Source organism: Pipistrellus hanaki (genome assembly GCF_964339955.1).
Source record: "Pipistrellus hanaki genome assembly, chromosome: 10".
Lineage (NCBI taxonomy): Eukaryota > Metazoa > Chordata > Mammalia > Chiroptera > Vespertilionidae > Pipistrellus > Pipistrellus hanaki.
Genome location: NC_140512.1, coordinates 19,998,445 through 20,021,003, shown reverse-complemented (window position 1 = coordinate 20,021,003; position 22,559 = coordinate 19,998,445). Strand labels below are relative to the sequence as shown.

At 39.4% G+C, this 22,559-nt stretch overlaps 1 pseudogene across 1 annotated transcript; it reads left to right on the top strand.

Moving 5' to 3' along the window:
* Positions 1-384: 384 nt before the first annotated feature.
* LOC311629336 (ribosome biogenesis protein BRX1 homolog) lies at positions 385-1,857 on the top strand (annotated as a pseudogene). The gene is made up of 3 exons: positions 385-417; positions 889-1,108; positions 1,305-1,857. The product of its transcript is annotated as a ribosome biogenesis protein BRX1 homolog (transcript).
* Positions 1,858-22,559: the final 20,702 nt, after the last annotated feature.

Genomic DNA, 22,559 nt, shown 5'->3' with positions numbered 1-22,559 from the left:
GATTGCCATAGATAGAAAATAAAAATAATGTGCTGTGTTTTTTTAACCAATAATTAATATAATATGCTATTAGCTAATTATAGATATTATAAGATTAATAACAGTTATGAACCATTGATAAGGCTTCTCATTATTGAACACAAACAATGAATATGCTTCTGAGTGAGCTATGTTTATTACATGAAATTTTTATTGAAAATATTACCTTTGATGTGTATTTTTATGTAATGCCTTCAATACAGGATAGTATTTAGAATAAACTGTTTTACTAATTTACTTACATGACGTCATGGAGATCTGTTTTCAGGATAGTCATTAGTTGTAATCGGTTCTCTCTCATACATAGGCAACTTACTTCCTGAGAATGAAAGAGTATAACTGATCATGGAAGAGTGCTGGCATTTTTCTAACAACAAAGTAAGCTGTATCTTCCCAGAAATGGTTCAATTCATGCCACCGGTTTGAGAAGGTTTTTTTAAGGGCAAGGAAGGCAAATCATCAGAAGCTTGTTAAGTGTTCTTTATCTCCCTCTTTCCTGGAGAAGATAATTATTCAGAAAACACCCTTGGTTCAAGGGCGGATTAAGTTTTGAGGAGCCAATAGAAGAAAACAAAATTATGAACATAACATTTGATAGAAGTATAAATATTTACACTAAGAAAAGAAGTGACATATAAAAATTAACAAAAGCGTGACAAATATCACAAAAATAAAAAAAAAATCGAGGAGATAAAGTAATAATATTGACATATCTCTAGTATATTACTTGGTTGCGTACTCTTTAATCACCTCTTCATGTGATACTGATTTCATGAAATCATTTTCCATCAAGTGAACAGAAAGATAATTATTCTATCTACCAGTGTTGTTAAAAAAAAATATTGATAGACCAAGAGGAAGCAGCGGGGAGGCCTGGCAGCCCCCCAATCCTGTTGAAGAGGCTGAGAAGGAACAAAAAAGATGCCCAGCCTCCAGCTAAGCAGCATGACAAGGCAGAGGAGGTGGAGGAGGAAGACAGAAATCACACTCCAGACCCCTTTTGCAAGGGCAAGTGGAAAAATAAGGAACAGATTCTCATCTTTTCTTCTAGAGCAGTGTTTCCCAAAGTGTGGTACGCGTACCCCCAGGGGTATGGGAAGAGTTTGGTGGGGGTATGCGTTGCACCGGAGTTTGGTGGGGATATGCACTGCACTGTGCTTAGCTGTGCCTAATTCTACATTCTCATGAGTACGAGGGGTACTCAGCGTTACGAAAATTATAGAAGGGGTACACATATGTCAAAAGTTTGGGAAACACTGTTCTAGAGGAATATATTTCAGAACAAGGCATTAAATGCAAGGCTTAAGAAGGCTGCTGCCTTATTCTAAAGCAGGTACTAAAACAGATCGTAAAGATAAGTTATTTGTGATTAATGTGGTTTGTGATATGAAAGACTGCAGTAAATGTATCTATTTTGAAGGTAAGAAGAAACAAGATCTCTCTATATGTGGCTTTCATAGTCACATCCCTAGACCATCTGCTAAATTCCTGGTTCAAAATATTCAGACCTTCCCTGAACTCTAGTTGACTGGAAACTGAAAGGTCCTCAGCCCCTTTGCCTTTTGACCCTGCTTTTGATGAGTTACCACATTATGTTTGTTAAAAGAGCTCATAATTCAGGTCTTTAGTATACCACGCTATCGTCCCAAAAGCCAACCATTTGTGGACCATGTGTTTACTTTCACTGTTTTGGATAATAGGATGTGGTTTCGGAACTTGCAGATCATAGAAGATGGTGCTGCAGTTGTAGAAATAGGACCGCATTTCATCTTAAATCTCAAAAAGATTTTCCAAGGAAGTTTTGGAGGACCAACTTGATATGAAAACTAGAGGCCAGGTGTATAAAATTCATGCACAGTGGATGGGGGGGTGGTGGGGAGGCCTCAGACCAGCCTGTACTCTTTCCACTCTGGAAGCCCTTGGGGGATGTCTGACTGCCAGTTTAGGCCCGATCCCACAGTCAGACATCCCTTTTGTAATCCAGGTCCACTGGCTCCTAACCACTCGCTACTGCCTGATCACCCCTAACCACTCTGCCTACAACTGCTTCCCACCCTGCAGGCCTGATCACCCCCCAACTTCTCTCCCCTGATCGCCCCTACCTGCCTCTGCCTCAAACCCACCATCATGGCTTTTTCTGGAAGGACATCCAGGAAATTATAGTCTTCTATATTTTTAGACCATATAACTGTCACATTCACCATCTTCCTTTCAATTTTTGCAACTAACTGATTTTAAGACACTACTAAAAAGTTCAACAGATCAGTTCAATAAGTATTTATTGAGCAACTGCTACCTCCCAGCCATTGTGCTAGGATCTGGGACTGCAGAAGCTTGTTAGAGGAGAAGACACATAAGCAAATAATCACAGTATAGTGTGGTAAGCATAATGAAGCAGCAAGGTCCATATGCTCAGGCATCAGTAAAGAGGGCATGCTGGAAGAGGTGAAGTAAGAATGGGACCTATGGGGAAAAGTTTAAAAGCCAATTCAAGGCCCTAGCCACTTGGCTCAGTGGACAGTGTCAGCCTGTGGACTGAAGAGTCCTGGGCACATCGCTTGGTTGCAGGCTCAATCTTCAGGAGGGGCAGTGCAGGAGCAGCCAACTGATGATGTTCCTCTCTCATGGATGTTTCTATTTCTCTATCCTTCTCCCTTTCTCTTTCTCTAAAAATAAATAAAAACATATCTATCTATATCTATATCTATATCTATATCTATATCTATATCTATATCTATATCTATATTTATATCTAACTATCACTGAGTGCTTCTTGTAAATCAGGTACTGTGCTAAGTGATGGTGGTACAATACTAAAAAACGCAAATGTTATCTCTATACTTGCCAAGCTTATAGACCAATAGAATGAAACAATCCTGTGAGCTTGCAAAAAGCTGGGAATCCTATATAATAAAAGCCTAATATGCAAATTGACCAACAGCAGAACCATCAGTGGAATGACCGGTTGATATGACGCCCACTGACCCACCAGGGGGCAGACGCTCAATGTAGGAGCTGCTCCCTGCCCTCAGGCCCCAGACCAGCCAAAGTGGGTGCCCTGCAGAGGGAGGCGACTGGAGGCAGGGCAATCTGGGGTGGGGAGGGGCAAGGCTGGCCAGTGAGCAAACTGGTGCTACCTCCCCACCCCCAATCACCCTGCCATTTTCCGCCCTCTATGGGAGGCGACCAGAAGGGGTGGGGCCGGTGAGTGGGTGGTGCCAGGCTGGCCAAAGTGAGTGCTAGCGAAGGGCTCCCTGATTGCCCGACTAGTCACCCCACAGATCAGCCCTGATTCCTGGCCAGGCCTAGGGACCTTACTTGTACAGGGCCTCTGAGCCTCTAGTAAAGAAATAAAAAGATGAAAGAAAAAAAGAATGCACTGGGCCTCTAGTAAAGTAATAAAAATATGAAAGAAAAAAAAGAATACAGAAAGAGGAGAGACACCACAGAAAGGGATTTTGGAACCCAATAGAGTTTGTTAGACTTTTGATTCAGCAACTTCTAAAAAAGGAAACATTCTTGGAGAGAGAGCCAAAGGAGAGGGAAAAGCAGGGATCAATTCTAGCACTTAAATCCAGTAAGTTTTATAGTTTGAGAAAGGTCAAACATCCATAGATCTGAAAAGAGCAAGAATTAGTACATAGGAAGCACAATGGATTGATGACTCAGGGGTATTAATTTTCTTTGAAAGTGACAGCTAGGTCTCCCACTTCTGCAACCTACCAAGTTAAAGTAGATTTGTTTCTTGGTGCCCATGAAGAAAAATGTCAGTCTGCACGGATATGATGGTATATTTCACTTCAAAATGTTGTCTATGACTAAAAGCTATGCAAACTGAATCACATTTGTGTTGCTCTTATGTAATGCAGACCTATACTTCTTTGAATCTAATAAAAAAAACAACCATTTCTAGTAAGAATAATTTTCTGCTTCTTTCTTTTTAGTAAATTTATAAATCATGTAGAAGTTTTTTTTTACTGATACTTTGATCAGTATGCTTTGTTTTTTCAAGTGCAATAATAGACCCAGTGTGAGATACTATCATGATAAGATATAGTTTAACATTTCTTGTCCAGATGACTTTTGAATCAGCAACTTCTAAAAGTTCAGGCTGTAAGGAGCCCCCTTTGCTCCAAGTATATAGCAGTGACATTGAATATAAAATAAGTAAGCTAGAGATATATAGCAAGATCCAAAAAAGGAAAATATCTCCATAAGTAAACACAAAACTACGATATCAGCTTGAATTATGAGTCTATTGAGCTTTCAGTCATAAGATGGAAGAGATATGTGGGAAGTCCATTTCTTCTACAACAGAGTCGAAGTACCCTATAGGAAACAGGTGAAATTAGTTAGTCTCAATGCCTGACACAAAGATCTGGGTGTAGAGGGCACTCCTAGTAAATCTTCTGAAAGAAAGCTGAAAAAATACTGCCAGATTTGCCCAGGACTTCTGGTTTATACAGAACTATGCACCTCAATAGAAAAAAAAGAACACAGGTAGGTAAACGTTTTCAACAGCAACCTAGCCAAAACTACCCAATGGCTCAGTACGTGTTTAGGTATTATGACATGACAGAGATTCAGCTTCTTCTAGTATAGGTATGTCGGTAGGCCCATACATAGCCATTGGTTGATACTCTGGACAAAATACGAAACAAACAAACAAACAAAACAAAACAAAAAACAAAAACAAACAAACCAAAAATACAAAAACAAAAACACAACTACCCGTGGATACAAGTAGCAAACAAAATCAGGCTGAATGTGGAGGAGTCAAATGTTGAGAGGTACCCAACACAAGAAGTGTTCTCCTTCTATGAAAGCCCTTCCCTGCTGGAAGGAGCTTCACAGAGCATCCTGGGAGGAAGCGAGGCCTGCTGGCTATGGAACAGGAGGCCTAGTGCCAGGCAGAGTGAGGTAAGGGGAACCAGGCAGACGGAAAATGGGGAGATAAAAGGGCTGGAGGCTGAGAACACTCACATCCCTCATAACAATATTTTGGTGGATTTAAAAATTAACAACCAAAAATAAAGATCAGTATGTCAGTGTTGAGGATATAAAAAAAATGTGTTAAAATTAGGAATATAGAGGAACATTTCTGAGTTAATCAGAAAAGTTCATGATAGGAAAAATAGTATTACGTAGGGAAAAAAAATAAAATGAAGTGGTTAAAAATAAGAAAAAATTTAAAAAACACATTGGATGTGAACTTTAAAAAATATAGCAACGAAAATACAATCCAACCGAATGGTAATTGAATAGCAGAAACAAAACAACAATAAATTAATATATTGAAGTAAGATGCAGGAAAAACAAAAGAGGCAAAGGAAATTTTAAATAATAGATACCATACATGGATAAAGGATTCAACCCATGAGAAGTGGCTATTCCCCAAATCACGTCAGAACATTTAGCAATTGTTGTTCATGCCCCACTCAGTACCAATATGAGAGGACAGGCAACCTATAGAACTCTGTAATAACCATCCTCAGGCCAAGGAACCCTGTTTTCATCCTCATTCACCAGGTCAGCCTGCCACATTGCTCTATCCTAAAAGCAGAGCAAATGCAGATCACAATGTACTCTCAGTCCTCTCAGCTCATGAGTAATCGAGACAATTCAGGGCTTTACCACCAAGAAATGTAGTTCTCTTTCCCCTACCACAAAGTAAGAATGTTGCCTACTAGGTCATCAACCTGTGTCCTGCAAACTGTGACTCACCCACCAGCATACCGTGGTGGAATCCCGATATCCCTGCCTTCCCATTGGAACACTCCCAGAACTTAACCCGGGAGCACTGCATACTGAGAAGAAAACTGAAACAAAACCGGACCCAACTCTGCACTTACTCTGATTAGTCATCGTGAAACAGAAATGTGGGGTCTGGAGTCTGGGTTCATGGTCTCGCGAAATCCAAGAATGAAGTCTCCACAAAACGACCAGTGGACCTGAAGTTTATGGGGAGAAGTCAGCCCTGCGCAGGGTGCAGTGAGGGTTCCAGCTTCAGGCCAGGGCCCAGAGCTTTCTGTCCATGGTCCAGTGGGATGCTCATGTCTAGTGGTTCATGTGTAGAGTCCCATCATCCACCTGGACACCGGGGAGGTGCTCCCTGGCCACATGAGTTCACGTCAGGAACCCAATTCAGTGCTGGGGAGAAGAGAGGGAGAGAGCACGAAAAACGACTGCACTCCTTTTACAATAGGGGGCGGAGACTCTCAGCCTTACTAATTCCTGATTGGTCTTTTCAAAGAATGTTGCCTTAGCAACATCCTTGGGATTGGCTTATAGGCCTTGCTACCTGTGATTGGTTGTCTGCAAGCTGATAACAATATCACATGTGTTAAAAAGTTCATGCCTCTCACGTGCCCTTCCTTCTCCACCCAGCCGGGGTGCCTTAGTAACCCCACCTGGCTGGGTTCCTCCTCCTATCTGCCTAGCTTCTTTCTGTCTCCTAAATTGTCAGCACAGCAGTCTACAACTAAGGTCCTAAATGCCATGTTGGACTAATTTAGACAAGAATCCCAGTGTTTACTTTTCCTGCCTGGTGAAATTGGTTGCTATTATATTTTTTGGGGGGGAAAAAAAAAGATTTTTAAAGCTTCACACATAGAAGCAAAAATAGTCAACTGGTTTACACCTTCAAAGGTTAATAGAAATGACATACTACTACTACTACTACTACTAATAATAATAATAATAATAATAATAATAATAAAAGACAGATTAACAGGGGCAAATCTAGTTTACCCGAAATTTGTATATAGGGTTTTGGATGAAATAAACTAAACCTGACAAGCTCAGGGGAGGCCTGCATAGTGACCTGACTAACTCAGAGGCCTAAAGTAACCACATAGGATGCTCTGAAATTAAAACTTTCTAACTACAAGTTCTAACTACAAGTTCGATTCTGGTCAAGGGCATGTACCTTGGTTGTGGGCATATCCCCAGTAGGGGGTGTGCAAGAGGCAGCTGATTGATAATTCTCTCTCATCAATGTTTCTAACTCTCTATTCCTCTCTGTAAAAAATCAATAAAATATATTTTTAAAAATAGTAGCCCAACAGTCAGGCTAAGGAGAAGAGAATATGGGTCTGGGATTTCAAAAGAAAGGAAAAATATTCACAGGGAGCTAGGAAAAGCAAATGTTTAGTAAACAAATATTTGCCATGCAGAAACAAAGGGACACTGAGAAATGTGAACAAACATTCTAATTTTAAATATTAAAAACTTGCTAATTTTACCCTTGTTTATTACATCTAGCTCATATTCTTTGTAGTTACCTCTGGTGAGGCTCTCTTCTTGGAATAGGCACTTTAAGATAAGAGGCCTGGTACATGAAATTTATGCCTGGTGTGGGGGTGTACCTCTCCAATATGGGACCTCTCCAGCCTGCACCCTCTCCAAAATGGGACCTCTCGAGGGATGTCCAATTATCCATCTGCTGGCTCCCAACTGCTCACCTGCCTGCCTTCCTGATTGCCCCTAACCACTCCCCTGCCAGCCTGATTGATGTCTAACTGTTCCCCTGCCAGCCTGGTCACCCCTAACTGCCCTCTCCTGCATGCCTAGTCCCACTTCCCCCAACTGCTTTCCCCTGCAGGCCTGGTCCCTCCTAACTACCCTTTCCTCCTGGCCATCTTGTGGTGGCCATCTTGCGTCCACATGGGGGTAGCCATCTTATGTGTTGGAGTGATGATCAATTTGCATATTACTCTTTTATTAGATAGGATTTTTTTTTAAGGTGGTTAAAAAGGAGATATTTTTAAAATATTTTCTGAATCTTATGCTTCTTAAAAAATCCTCATGTCCAAGAGACACATTTTGGGGTGGCAAAGTTTGCTCCCCTATACTAACACAAGATGAAATCAAAAGTGGAAGATTTTAATAACCCAGTGGATAAGGTGACCTGTTTCTGGATATCAGTGTGCTTCCTTCCCCAGCCATTCCTCTTGTTTCTCAATAGACTCATGAACAAAGTGGCCTTAACAGCATGGGGGTGGGGGATGGGGGTGTTATCCATGGGTAAACATGGAACTTCTACTTACCAAGACTGACCTGGCTACAACCTATACTAAGTGCCCAATCTCCCAGCATCTGAAATCAACACAGAATCCTTGATATGGCACTTTTCCCCTGGGTGGACAACCAGCTTCCTATTGGCAGGTTGATCACATTGAAATGCTTCTGTTACAAAAGAGGTAGTGCTTTGTTATTACTGAAATAAACACTCTCGGTCTGAGTTTGTCTTCCCTGCATGCAATGCTTCTTCCAAAATAACTTGCAGAATTCCTTATCCACCATCCTGGTATTCCACATAGCATTGCTTCTGAACTCACCAGTCTTAATGATGCTGTTGTAACTAACCTAGTTATGAATGACTGAAAAGGAGCAAAGGAAGACCAAATTTTATAGACATGTCATTTGTGCAACTTTGCCAAGAAGCTGCATTTTAATACTCCCCAGGGATTGGACAGTGGGAAAATGGACATAAGCCCAATGGGTAACATGAGGAAGGTACTTGCTTCTCAGTCACACCTGGGAACAGGTCATTGGCAAGAATAGGCATGGCTACTGCAAGCACAGGAAGATTTGAGATACTTAAACTCCTAAACAAAGGAGTTTGCTCTCTTACCCTCTTAATTCTTGTTCCTCGCCTGCAGGACTCTCATGCTGCTTTATTTACCCATGTGGCTGTGGGCTTTGTGAACCCCACACACAATGGACCAATGGACTGCAAGTAGCCTAATACTAAACGGGACCCAGCTCCATTGTGGAACCAAAACTTTGGACTCTGGATTTGCTTCTAGCTCTGCTGAATCCCCACTATACCTTTTCCAGGACTGAGTAAGGGGAATGGGACTTTAGAAACATAATAACTAATAAACACTTTTTAATGGTCTTAATGATTCCTATTTCCCTTCACTTAAATACTTTAATGCCAATAAAAATTTTTTTAAAAAAACTACAGCAAAAGCAATGAACTCAAAACAGATGCAATGACCTCACTGAAGACCTTGAGAGGATTTCAGAATAAGCAGAAATTCACATTCCTTTCACTATCTCACTACTCAGGAAAGTAAATGATATCACTATCATTTGATAATGATGACCATATGCCTGGCCTTTTAAAATCCTGTAGGCCTTTCAGTGTTTAAAATAAAAAGGAGACAAAAATGCAAAGAATGCCCACTAGGGTTGAAATTGTATTTTAGGTAAAGATACCTTCATGACTTAAAATCTTTAGAAATAATTTGCTGAATTATACTCCACCAGCAGTGTCTCTCCCCACACTTGCAAAAAATACTTATCATTTTTTAAATGTTTTTACATCTATTAGGAAAAAAAAGATTGGAGAGTTATTGAATACCAGAGGCCCAGTGCATGACATTCCTGCACTGGGGGGGGGGGGGGGGGGGGGGAGGCTAAAGGAGGGGGGGAATCTCTCAGCCTGGCCTTCACTTTTTTGCAGTCTGGGAGACCTAAGGGGATGTCAGACTGCCAGGGAGGCAGGAGAGGCTCCTACCACCGCCACTGCACCGCCCAGCCATGAGCCTGGCTCTTCCAGGGACTGCACTTTGTCCTCATCATATCCAATCATTTTCCTGGATCTTTTAGGGTTTCATGCCTTTATCCTATCCCATCATTTTTTTTCAGATTTCTCCTGGCTAATCTCCTCCCTAGTTATACTGGTCTTATTGTCTGCTATTGTGCAGGCACTCAGTAGGAGGCATTTCCCTTCGGGTTCTCTCACACCCCGGTTAATCTGGCAGACTGGTGTCAGTTCTCTCTGGGGTAACTGAAATTTTCTTTCCAGCCAGGCCTGCATAGCTCAGTGGTTGTGTGTCAACCTATGAACCAGGAGATCACCGTTCAATTCCCAGTCAGGGCACATGCCAGGGTTGTAGGATCAATCCCCAGTGTGGAGCATGAAGGAGGCAACTAACCAATGGTTGTTTCTCATCATTGATGTTTCCATCTCTCTCCCTCTCCCTTCGTCTCTGAAATCAATTTTACATATATATATATATATATATATATATATATAAAGTTTCTTTTCGGACTACTCTAACACCCAGAATGACTGTGAAACTGTCCTTTCCTAGTTAATCTGGCTTAGTCAGATACCTTGCTCTCTTTTCTTTCATACACTAACTGCCTACTGTAACATATTGGTGATAATAACACTTTATAATGTCACAAATTTTTTCACATTTTCCACTCTTGATCTATTTGTAATGGATTAAATTACAGTGGTATAATTTTTTCACTTGTATATATTTAATAGAAGATAAAAATAGCCCTAACAGATTTGGCTCAATGGATAGAGTGTCAGCCTGTGGACTGAGAGGTCTCAGGCTCAATTCAGGCCAAGGGCACATGTCCAGGTTGTGGACTCAGTCCCTAGTAGAAGGTGTGCAGGAGGCAGCCAATCAATGATTTTCTCTCATCATTGATGTTTCTATCTCTCTCTTCCTCTCTGAAATGTATATATACTTTTTAATTTTTTTTAAAATAAATAAAAAATAAAACTCAAAGTCAAGATTCAATCAAAATACCATATAATGTTATTTGTCTGTGTGGTTTTGTTGTTGTTGTTGTTATTTTTTTCCTTTTTGGGCTGAGAGTTCTTTGTTACTAATATATGAAAAAAGTAACTCTAAGCTAAAAATTCTATTAAAGAACAGAGAACTGTACATGAGAGCATTCTTTTCAGACAATTAGCTAGAGTTTTATCATTTTTTTAGAACCCCTGATTAAATTTGAAAATCATTTGAGTCAATTCGTCTGCCTGGAGATATAATTTTTCTCAGAATAGTATAAATATGACAAGAATAATTTTCATTTTTTACATTTTTTTCCCAAATTATTCTAAATATGATATTTAATTATTCACAAGTTAACAGTGCCACTGATCCTGAATTACATTGCTTAGTTAATTGAAATTCTTTAGAGGAATATTAATCTTTTTAATGCTCATAAGTCTCAGAGAGGGAACTTTATATATCTATGTGCCACAAGCAATATCCTGACTTCTAGGCAACTAAAATTCTTGAAATAAATAACTCCATCTCCAGCCATGCCCCCTGCCCTGGCGCTGGGCTGGGGGACCTGAGGGTGTGCTGGGGGACCTGAAGCTGCACCCTCCATCTTGTGCTGGTCAGGGAACCTGAGGCTGTGCCCCCGCCTGGTGGAGCTTGACAGAGGTGGGTTGGGCCGGCTGGGTCTGGATCTCTCCCAGTGGGGGTGGAGCCAGCTTGGTCTGGGTCTTGCAGGATTTTGAGGCACTGCATGTGGGTGGAGACTTGACTCTGGGTCCCACGGCAAACTCCAGACTCTGACAGGAGGAAGATTTTCATTTACATTTTGCTAATTTTCTTTCATCTCTGACACTTCTATTATAAAGAAAGGGCAAATAATAATATTAAAATATTAATATTAATTAATCCCCTTTTAATGTGCACATATTTTGTGCACTAGGCCACTAGTTGTAAATAACACTCAATGACCATAGGGAATGTTCATTGAGTTTTTTCAGATATAAACCCAGAAGTGAAATTGCCGGATAATAAGGCAGTTCCATTTTAAATTTTTTGAGGAAATTCCATACTTTTTTCATAATAACTTCAACACTCTGCATTCCCACCAGCAGTGCACAAGGTTCCCTTTCCTCCAAATCCTCACCAAACATTTTGTTGATTTATTGATGATAGCCATTCTGACAGGTGTGAGGTGATATCTCACTTTGATTTTAATTTTAATTTCTCTGATGATTGGTGACATTGACCATCTTTTCATGTCTCTTAACCATCTGTATGTCCTCGTTGGAGAAGTGTCTATTCAGGTCTTTTGCCTTGTTTTTAAATTGGATTGTTTGGTTTTTTAGGTGTTGAATTGTACAAATTCCTCGTAAATGTTGGGTATAAAGCCCTTATCAGATGTATCAGTGAATGTTTTCCCATTCAGTGGGCTGTCTTTTCTTTTGTTGATGGCTTCCTTTTCTATGCAAAACCTCTTTAGTTTGAGGTAGTCCCATTTGTTTATTTTTTTTCTTTTATTTACCTTACTCAAGGAGATACATCAGGAAAAAAAAATTGCTACAAGAGATATCCAAGGTTTTACTGTCTATGTTATCTTCTAGTATTTTAATGATTTTTGAGTCAAACATTAAGTCTTTAATCCATTTTGAATTTATTTTTGTGTATGGTCTAAGAAGGTGAGCATTTCATTTCTTTGCATGTACCTGTCCAATTTTGTAAACACCATTTATTGACTAGATTATCTTTACCCCATCACATGTTTTTTGCCTCCTTTGTCAAATATTAATTGACCATAAAAGTGTGGGTTTATTTCTGGGCTTTCTATTCTGTTCCATTAAACTATAAGTCTGTTTTTATGCCAGTACCACATTATTTTGATTACCATGGCTTTGTAATATAGTTTGGTATTAGCATGATTCCTACAACTTTGTTCTTCTTTCTCAAGATTGCTGTGGCTATTTGGGATCTTTTGTGGTTTCATATTAAGTTTTGAAATATTTGTTCTAGTTTTGTGAAATATGCCCTTGGCATCTTGATAGAAACTGCATTAAATCTATATGTTGTTTTGGGTAGTATGGGCGTTTTTATGATGTTACTTCTTCCTATCCATGAACATGTTATGTGCTTCCACTTACTTTTGAATCTTGAAGTCATAATGATGGAAGTCTACTTTGACCTGATTTGACCTCTTTCAACTTTCAATTAAAATACCCATAATAATTCAGAAAAAGAGAGAAGCCGAGAGCCACAATTTGGACTGAAGGGACCAAAAGGTTATATCCCAAATATCTAGTAACTTATTCCTAAGCGTATCACTAATTTTGCTGAATTTTTAAAATGCATTCTGAAATGGCATATGTTTTTCACTTTTAACTGTATAGACTAGTAGTTCTCAGAAAGGTAGAGTAGGGCTTTGATGTATACAACTGCCTGACTCTGCCTTTAGGGCCTAAGGAATGTGAAGAATGTAAAGTCAAATATACCACAGCATAGGGGCAGATAAGAATTGTACCCATCATTCTCTCTACTCCCTATCTCTTCTTGCTGACTCCAAAAGAAAAACAGGGACTTTTTCAACTTTCATCCTGACACGGCAAATACCAGCAACCCGAGAGACAGAGGGAGTGGTGACAGGTGGTGTGTTTCACCCTGAGGTGGATAAGATGGACTCTAGCACCAGGAATAGCACTGAAGAAAAGAAATAGAAAGTGTCTTGGGAGAGTATGTAGTGAATATGGTATTTAACAAAAGCCGCTCAATGAGATAAAACCAAAGATAGCATTTAAATAAAAGAAGTAATGAGTGAATAGTCAATACAGGTTGTTAAAAAAAATTAGGCTATCCATTGGCAGACAACCAAATGACCGAAGGAAAGAAAGACAGGACCCTCCCAAGGGAGCATACAGCTTTAGCTTCCCAGTGAAGCTGCCCCATTAGCATGCCTATATTTGACCTGCCCTTTGCTCCTTTCCCGTTATTCGTAACTAGGTTAATTACAACAGTATCATTATGAGTGTAAAAGTTGGAGTAACATAAGAATTTTAAATTGTCAATAACCGAGGTAATAAAATTAAGACAAGTCAAGATGAAAGAAGCAAGTAGGCATTTATTCACTGAGATATTTTAAGCACAAGGCTAAACAGATATTTTAAGCACAAGGCTAAAATACCAGTTTCCTCAATTGTTTTGTTTCTCCCAAGGCAGGTATAGGCAGATGGGGGAAATCTCAGTGCTAAGGGAGTGAGTCTCAAGCAAAAGGATCTTGACTTTGTATGACCTGAGGACCAGCAGGAAGGGCTAGGTAGGGAAAATGCTGAATGTTGAGTCATAACGCCCCTGAATCCCACCAACCATCGCCCTTCCCCTCCCTCCAACCACCACCATTACCACCATAAAGCAGTTTCCATAATAAAGGCACCTGAGAAAGGCTAAGGCTGGGCCCCTCCCACAGCTAATCAGGTCTCCAGCTGGAGGTATTAACAGTAAAAATTCAGTTATATGCTCTCCATCCAGATAGTGCATCAAGGGTGGTGGTGGGGGGGGGAGTGGGGGGAAACTGTCAGCTTTCTCCTACAGACAGCTTTCTCCTACAGACTTGGCAGGTAACTGCTTTATAATTGCCTATGTTTGGGCTGGACAGATCACACATAGGATTTTCAATGGACTCTCAAAACCCATCATGTGTGGCCTATAAATTAGAAGTGAGGAAATATTTTCCAACCATAATTCAGAAGCAATATGGAAAAAGATGGACACACTTGATTGCATAAAGATAAACTTTGCATAGCAAGATATACAGATGAAAAACTGAAAAAGGGGTTTGTTGATGATGTTACAGACAAGGAGTTACAATTTACATGTATATACAGAATTTCTAAAAGACCATCAACCCCCAAAGACAAATGAGCTAGAAATATGAAGAGATGGTTAAAAATGCAAATGGCTCTTACCCATATGAAAAGATGTTAAGTCTCATTCATAATGAGATAAATGCAAATTAAAACTACATTGAAATATCATTTTTTACATCCCAGATTGGAAAATCGGAAGTTTAACAACACAGTCTGTTGGTGGGATTTTGAATAAACAGGGACTGTTGTTATTTGCTGTTGGTGCTGAAAAATGGCAAAATGCCCATGAAGGGTGTTAAATAACATCCCAGTAAATTTAAATATCTAATTGGTTTCATTGAATAATTTATGAATCACGCAGTATCCTATCCAGCAAATTGAGGGGTGTTTCAAGAAGTACACAATGGAAGGTGTTCCACAGGCAGAAACTGGGTGGGACAAATTACAGTTGACCCTTGAACAACACAGGGGATAAAGGTGTCAAACCCCTGAACAATCAAAAATCCTCTTATAACTTGGGACGGTGGGTGTCCTGGAACCAATGCCTCTCAAATACCGAGTAACTACTGTACATAAAATGTTCTAGAACAATGCATGCATCTAAGGATTCCAAACCACAGATTAAAAATAAGTACTGTTATATAAACTCTAGCCAGTATTCTTTACACCTGAAACTTAAAAAATATTGAATGTCAACTGTAATCAAAGAATAATGAATATTTTTAAAAACAAAACAAGTACTTTAAAAAAAAAGTCTTTATTGTTAGTGGTATTACATGTCCCCTATTATCCCCCATTGACCTCTTCTAGCCAGCCCCATCACCCCCACTCCCACCCCCACCCCAAGCAAAGAAGTAGTGTTTTTGATCTGCAGGGAGGCAGATTGGTTGAATCTGAGATGTGAAGACTTCTGCTATGGAGGGCCAACTGTATACTTATTGAAAAACAATCTATATATAAGTTGACTTGCACAGTTCAAACTTATTGTTGTTCAAGGGTCAATTACATTTTTTAAAAAATGTTTAAAAGCATTGGTTCAGACAAAGGCATCTATTTTGGAGGAAAGGTAGCAGGAGTTTTATCAGGCAGATGACCTTACGCGTGTTGATTAGAAAAATTCCAGACTGGTTGTTTTAAGGTCACATTCCTAGGAGGGCTGAAACTGCAATTAAGACTTGGTCTGTTTTGCTAGGGACAAGTGATGCCACCTTGGGCCTGTTGTTTCTTTTTCTTAACAAGGGGACACCAGAACTATTCAGCAATATTGCATATATATTTACCCTTTGAGCTGGCAATTCTTCTTCTCTGAGTCTGCCCCAAAATAACACTAACAAAAATACAACAAGATATAAGCATAAGGCTATTTATAGTAGCACTATTTGTTAAAACCTACAAACTGGAATGTATATATCAAAGGGAAATTAAATGAATAAACTCTGGTGTATGTACATAATGAAATAGTATGCACCTTTATTTTTTATTTTTATTTTTAAAAAAATATATTTTATTGATTTTTTTACAGAGAGGAAGAGAGAGGGATAGAGAGTTAGAAACATCGATGAGAGAGAATCAGCTATCAGCAGCCTCTTGCACACACCCCACTGGGGATGTGCCACAACCAAGGTACATGCCCTTGACTGGAATCGAACCTGGGACCTTTCAGTCCGCAAGCTGACGCTCTATCCACTGAGCCAAACCAGTTTCAGCAATAGCATCCACTTTTAAAATGGAATGAGAACTACCTATATAGATTACTAGGAAGTGATTTCCTATTCACCTGGTTAAATGAAAGGCTAAGAGAGGCTCAGACCGATAGCCCTCACATGTCAGTAACACCAGGTGATTGAAGATAGCCACCTTGCCTGAAGTGATACCTGCTTTCCAAGTGAGTGTGAGCATAGAAAGGCCTGTATCTCTCCAACTCAGAGCACTTGAAGGGTCAGCCCACCTTGACATCTCCCCAAGAGGGGCAGTTGAGGCTTTTGTTGAGACTGGATCCAGTTCATCTTCTCCCTCTGAAAAGTCCTGCTTCATTCCCTTCCCCTCTAAAGTGTTAATCCCAACAAACCTACAATAAACCAAGTACACACTAATCTCTATCAAGGGGTCTGCTTCCCAGGAAATCCAATCAGTGCCAGTGCCAGGAGGAGCTCTCTGAGCCAAACTTGGGTGGGAATTTCAAGATGGATTGCTCCTCACCACGTGGCAAACTGAGAATTGAATAGAGATGGCCACTGGCATGACATGGCAATGCAATTGTGAAATCTGTTATTAGTGTTGTCCTGGGGTGGTGGGCTGAAGGATGGAATGGCATTAACTGGTGCAGTGCATAAGCTGCTTCAGAGATATGAGAGAAACCACAACTCTAAGAACAGTGGACCTGAGTGACTTTTGCTAAACCTGGTCGCTCAGATAAGATAATGTGTAGCTGAAGTGTTTAATCAGCAACTAAAAGCTAAGTGTGAGAGACCAGCTGCCTCCCTGGAGGCTTTCAGGGAGGATGTTATCTCCTAAAGTAACAGGGCAGAAAAACTAAGCACCAATCCCAGAACTTAATTAACAAGTTAGCCCAACTCCAAACTGCTATGCCTCAATCAGAACCCTTGTGGGGTTAAAAAACATAACCATGACACATAGAACGGGTAAAGAAATCTGGTTTTGATGCCCCTGAAAATTCTGTACTGGTAAAATTCCTCTGCACTATAGCTGAACCTGCAGCAATGGCCCACACCTCTGAAAAAAAAAAAAATTAAAGGAAACAAGTCTTTGCTTAAAGAAGGTACAGATGCCTCTTCCCCACAAAACTAACTCTCAATTTTTTTTCCTGAGCAAGAGCATGCTGGGCCTATTGTTGTGGGGTCAAACCCTGGGTTCAAAATAAGACCACCAGAGGCTGATGATTGATTAAAAAAAGCAGGCAAGGATTTATTGAAAAAACTGGCCAGGACAGCCGCAAGAGCACCCACGCGCAGGTGGCCACACTCAGGATCTCACCGTTGCAGGTGTCAGCAGTCCTTTTTAAGGTCTAAACTACAAGAATTTTCCTTTGTTCTGAATTCTAAATTCTAAAGGCTGGGAACAGCCTGCAGGGTTGTTCCCAGCCACATCCTGCTGGACATTGGAATGTGGCCCTATCTTGCGAAAGCATAGTACAGAAGCAGAGCTCAGAGGTTAGTCTCTAAAGGTTATCTACAGTTTCTACCCCTGAAGCTACTGAGTCAGTGGGATTCAATCTCCTGTAGTTCTAGTCCCAGGCACAGGAAAATTGCCTTAGCCTTCAGGTCTCCACCAGGAAGCTAAGGCAACTATCCTGTTTAATCAGGTGCAGGAGCCAGACTAGAAGGGTTAAAATTCAAACAGCAGTTTTTACCTGAGTATGGTTGCTACCATATTTCACCTATAAGGAAGGAGGGGGACTTAATCTCAAAAGAGCTGCAGGAGACAGCCACCATGTGGCAGGAGAAGCCAGCAGAACATATGTAGTACTAGATCCTGAAAGAGGTTTATCAAGAGTGCCAGTTGATAATGTTGACTACTAAAAAATTATCAATGTACCCTCTCCTGGAATACAGGCTATAACTCTGTCAAATACCTAAAGAGATGACACAAACATCCTACTAGGATGGCTCCCAGAAGCACGAAAAATGCAATGGCCATACTAAGTGAGTGAATATGCTTGAATTGTCATAACAGACAGTGGAAAAGTTTATTTAAAAGCTAACAAAAGTGGGATTGCTAGAGTATAAGGCCAGAAAACTCACAATATTTACCAAAACCACAAGAATGTGCATCATTGTACAGTTCAACGTGGTAGTCCTCTGTAGGTGAGAGCTAATAAGAGGTGACATTACAAAACAGGGCCATACAATAGCAAAAGTTATGATAGGAACTCAAAACAATGGAGCCAAAACAGCAAGAAGGGACAGAAGCAAAATGGATGCAATTATTATGAGAGTAATGTCAGAGGTAAGAATGCCTGATAGACACTGATTGATGGAAATGGTTAATAGAACATAGCTTCCCTGGGGGCAAATCAGAAGGAGAGTGATCAGGGTACTACACAAGATGTAAAACATTTTAAGAATAATCAGAAGTCTGATTTTATATATAGTTGCCCCAATAAAAATTCATGATCTTTTGCTAGTTTTTGGACTCATAATTCATTCATTAAAAAAATGTAGGGTTTCCACCAGGAAAAAGGACCCTGGAACACCAGGTCAAGTATAAATGGTCACAATCTCCTACTCTTTCCCTAAAGGAAACTACAGCCATTTAATTTGGTAAGTGTACATTGGGATCATATCATGTCAAAAGATGATACGATCAGACATTTCACAGAACATGCTGGCAAATAAGCACAAAAAAATATTCTCAGCTTCATCAATCATTATGGAAGTTCAGATTAAAACCAATATGAAATGTCACCTATCAGAATGGCTAAAATAAAAAAATAGTGACATCAACAAGTACTGACAAGAATGTGGAGAAACTGGAGTATATAACTGGCAATTGGGACTGTAGGGAAGGAACAACAACCAGTCCTGGAGATTCATAAGCTGAATGTCCTTTTGTAGTCTCAACTCCCTCAGCAATGCAAACCATCACACATAAGTGGTAGTACACAATTCTCAAAATTAAAACGATAAAATCATGATTAGAAGCATGTGGGCTTCAAAAGAACATTATAAGGTAGACATTGACTTGTCAATGTCTCTTGGTCCATGGTACATGCCTTCTCATTCTTTCTGATCTTCAAGAATTATAACACACACACACACCCCTTACATATACTCACACATTCACATACCCATACATATATATCATCTGAGGACATATATTAATCCTCACTAATGATATATCCCACAGTCATATTTTTTTTAAATAAATATTTTCTCAAAACAGTATTATCTACTCTGAATATTTCACTCACAGTGAAAAAATTGTTTTACACTACAACGTGAATGGCGTCGGTACTCAGTTCATCCTTCTGCTTCTAACCCATGCCCAAATTCTTTTCTGTGCATAAGAAATGAGCAGCTCATTACAACTACTCTTTCCAGCAACAGAACAGTCTTTAGCCATTTTTGGCAAAACTAAGTACTAGGAAAGCTTCAATTTTAATCTCTCAATAGCTCAAGAATTGTGTTGTCTTTTATCATAGGGCTGATTCAATTCTTAGGTAAGATTTTCCCAGACCATTTACTGTGGATATAATAGAGTCTGAATGACGATATTAGAGAAACCTATGAACTGGGAAATGGTGGCAAGTTCATTCTTCCTGTAATAGTATATATGTAGTAGTTTGACTTCACATTCTTACTAGTTGCTTATGAGATCCTTTTAAGCAGGAAATATGTCTGATCTGAGGTCTTGAGAGTATTTTTCACAGTAACCTAGAAATGAGCATATTTTCTAAAATAAAATATCTGCTCTCACCATCTGATTAAGAAATTTGATTAGTTAATATTTATATAAAAGTCTCACACATTTCTAAAAATATACTTATAATCTTAGTGAAAATATGGCCATTAAATGGTAATTGAATGTCTTTTCTTTCACTGGCACATAAACTTCTTCCTAATTTCACTTTAATTAGATATTGGGGAAAAGTTTAGGTAAGAAAGTAAAAGTGGTTAAAGTAGATTGCCTTAACTTATAGGATAGATTGATTGTAATAAAATAGAACCCAGTTCCCTGACTATTGTATACAGAGTTTCAAGTTATTCTCTGCAATAAAAGAGCATATTAATGTGGTCTGTGAGGTTTCTTACAGATGATCTATGAGTTTTTACAACATACCAAGTGGATGCCTCTAATTGTTTGCCAACCATTCACCCCTCAACCACTTCCTGTATGGTTTTCTCCCACAACATTCCACTGAAACCACTTTGTCAGAAGTTATCAATGATGTGCATTCCAAAACCACCTTTTGAAATACCCATACTACCCAGAACATTTAAAATGTCCTGGTAATTCTCTTATTTCTTTCCTTTCTTCTCTCTCCCCTTCATGGGATTTTCCTTCTCAAAAATCACAAAACATAGGGATTGAAAATTCTTTAGGGTCCCATCTTTGACTTTCTTCACATGATCTAAGCACTTACCTTCCTTCTTTTCTGTTCGTTATCTGCCCAAATGACAACAATAAATATGCAAATGAACTTAAAATTATATCTCTGACTTCTCTCTTATTTAATGCTGACATTATAAATACTGATTAAATATTACAACAGGCATTAGTATGTAGTGATCTGGAGAGTAGGAAGTGAAAATAAGCAGAGGCAAACTTTTACATATAGGGAGATAAGAAATATAGGAAAACATATGAAACAAGAAAGGAACTGGTAAATTCCATGAAAAAAAGAGTTCTATATAATCAAGAATATTTTGCTGTGCTGCTCTATGGTAAAAATTGATTATATCAGATCCATATAATTGGGTCTCTCAGTTTATAAGAAGAACATGTGTTAGTCAATGAGGCACTAGGAGATTTCAGATACATATGAGATAGAAGATATAAGGGTGGTAAGAGAGTTTGTTTTGTTACCTTTGTGGAGTTGAAAGGATGTTAGAGGTCAGAGAGTGAGATGATATGAAGAGCATTTAAGGTGATGGATAGAAAGGAACATATGCAACCTAGAAGCTCAGCACACCTGAGTATTATGTATGCCTGCAATTTCTCCTACAACTATGGTGGCAAATAAAAGTGACCTGAAGATACCCACATCACATTCATTGCCTTGTCTATTGCCATTGCAGGACATAAGGAAAACCTAGAGAGAGCAGATGAAAGCATCAATAACAAAGTGTCTAAACTCTTTATATTACTCCACCTTTCTATATGCTAATTTAGTACCGGTTCTTCTCCTCTTACCACTGGTACCATTGTTATCTGCAAGGTCAACAGTCCTATCAGAAGCCTGTGTTAATCTACCGTCATGTAATCAAGTGGTAGCCCTAATAGCAGTTTCTGTGGCAGATAGTGTAATACAGCAGCTGTGATTGGGACTGCCACTTGGTAAACTTATAGTAATATATGCACCTACCAAGATTCATTTTATTTTGAAAGATACATATAAGTGAATTGCATGGAAATATGTAAACCATCTCCCCTTCATCCTCTAAGTGTTTGACAGTGGTATTAATCTCTGCAGTTCTTTCCACAATACAGGATGGGGCAAAAGTAGGCTTACAGTTGTTCATATGGAAAATAATACAATAAATAATAGGACAAAAATAAACTCCCTGTTCTACATGCTCACGGCTGTACACCTACTTTTACTTCTGACTTAAAATTTTCCTCAGGGAAGAGGTGTGGTTTACAGGGCTTCCACTTGGCTCTTGATATCGCAATGACTCGGATTTCACAGGCCATGTATACAGGTTTTCCCAGCTTCTAAGTATTTTCTCTCTTAATCATTTACATGAGAACCAAAGAAGTAACCACAAGTCAGGTCCAAAGATACTTGTAATTATTGTTAAACTCCATAAGCTCCCATTTAACTAGAACCATGGTGGTGTTTCAGATTCCATGGCATCATTGTCAGCTCAGACCTTCTAACAGCCCTAGAGATGTCTGGATTTTCCAATTCCTCCATGTTGAATTGCTATGGAAATGGTTCCATTTTCCTTTGAAAAGTGCAGGGAAATTTACTGTATAAATTGCATGCGGCATTGCAGGCTACTTTCTCAAAAGAACCATGTGCTTCAATCAATGAGTTCTGAATTTGAGAAGTGACTTTGATCTGGAAGTTGGGTGAGGAGCTACAATTTCCCATTATAAAAGCCAATGTGAGCCTTCTGCCTATCATCTCTCTCTCTCTCTCTCCCTCTCTCTCTCTCTCTCTCTCTTTCTCTTTTTTTCCGTTTCTCTCCCCTTGCCTATCTCATATCTAAGAACACCATGACCTTTTAGCTATTATTACAAATATCTGAAGGTCATGGCAACTTGATGGAAAGCTGATAATTATATCTATCTCACCTCTAGTGAATAAGTGCCTTGCCCTAGTCTTATTCACAGCAATAATAAAGAGCCCAGTTTAATAGCAATAATTGACACCATATACCACAACTTGTGATGTGCAGCTACCACCAGCCAAGCTTCTGAGAGATGTTGGTGCCCACTCAGC